Below are 1,592 nucleotides of genomic sequence, written 5' to 3' on the forward strand. Positions count from 1 at the left end.
TAACTCAATCACATTCATACACAATTCCACATCTTAACACTTAGTAATTCCCACACGATCACCACGACAAATTGAGTTTCGAAATAGTTTTACAACCCATCACTCTTACACACAATAATCAATTCATAACACTTAGCAATTTCAACACAACTACCACGACAACTCAAATTCAAAACACTCAATCATAAACTCGAATCAAACACGACTCGCGTGCCAAGCACCCTAATGCGATGCGTATATGCCAAAATGCATGGACTCGGAATCCAAACCAAAACCCTCTTCGAAGGGCCGTAAATCATAATTGTACCGCCCATCGCAGGCCAAAGTACCAATTACCCACAGGCCAAAGTACTATTTACCGAGGTGCCACCTATCACGGGTCAGCACAATTTACCAAAAACGTAAATCGTAAACGTACCACCTATCACGGGTCAGTACTGTTTACCGAGGTGCCACCTATCACGGGTCAACACAATTTACTAAAATGAAATGCATGAGCAAACACTGACTCCATCCACCACAATCGTTAAGCAAATGCAAATATTAAAAGATTCCCCATTTTTAATACTCATTTAACTTAAACGATTTTCACAGCAACATTAAGCAAACAGAAATATTAAGAGATTCCCCATTCTTAATACTCTTTTAACTTAAACGATTTTCCAAAACAACATTAAGTAAACCGAGATATTAAAAGATTCCCCATTTTTAATACTCGTTTAACTCTAATGGTTTTCAAATTCCACACAAAACAAACCCAAACCTATTATCAGATCCAAACCACAACTCACACCAAAACACCTCAATTCATTTCTCCACAGAATCCAACCATACACACAACAAATTTCATCAATATTAATTAAGAACACGTCAAATACGAGGAGCACAAATCAACACAATCCACCACTCAAACACAACAAGCTTCATTTACTCAAAATCATACATAAATGAGTTTAAATTCATTTTCCACGAAACATTCATCAATATAACCAAAACCTAACTCTAAGATTTTACCCATAGAGCTTTAGATTCATTTTCCCCCAAATCAATACTCAAACCCTAACAAAATTCTTTTCCACATAACCACAGATAAGTCCCTAAATGCAACTAAAAGTTTGGAAGGAGCCCTTACCTTCACGTTAGCTTTAACGCGCGATTACGGTACCGCGAGTAAATCCGGTAAAATCTCCGCTCGCAACGTCGCTTCCAAAGTTGGTTCCCTAGCACCGTAGCGTGGTTGTGAGCAACTTTTCCTTCTATCTATTCGCGAAACGAAGCTTAGATCTAGATGAAACGGGGAGGTTTGTGTTTTACGGTTTTGAAATCCCTAATACCGTATTTCTTCGTTCTCGAAACAATGAGGAAGAGTGAAGTTGAGAAATCCTTGTCCTATCACCCACCCAGCCTTGGGTTTCTATTCTTGAGCAAAAGGAAGCAACAAAAATGAAAATGGAAGAAAGAAGAGGAAGGGGGTCTTTCTTTCTAACGCGAGGCAGGGAGAGGAAGATCGAAAATCTTGTTTTCTTTCCTTTCTCTTTCTTTCCTTTCTTTTTCTTTTCTTCCTTTTTCCTTCTTTCCTTTTTATATCCTTT

The 1,592-nt window shown here is 38.2% G+C and overlaps 1 long non-coding RNA gene across 1 annotated transcript in view; it reads right to left on the minus strand.

Annotated features, from left to right (window-relative positions):
• The window catches only part of LOC140920271 (uncharacterized), a 38,947-nt gene that overhangs the window by 1,250 nt on the left and 36,105 nt on the right, over positions 1–1,592 (minus strand). The gene's annotated exons all lie outside the window — the stretch shown is intronic.

The sequence above is a fragment of the Cicer arietinum genome, chromosome 5 (assembly GCF_000331145.2).
Source record: "Cicer arietinum cultivar CDC Frontier isolate Library 1 chromosome 5, Cicar.CDCFrontier_v2.0, whole genome shotgun sequence".
NCBI lineage: Eukaryota > Viridiplantae > Streptophyta > Magnoliopsida > Fabales > Fabaceae > Cicer > Cicer arietinum.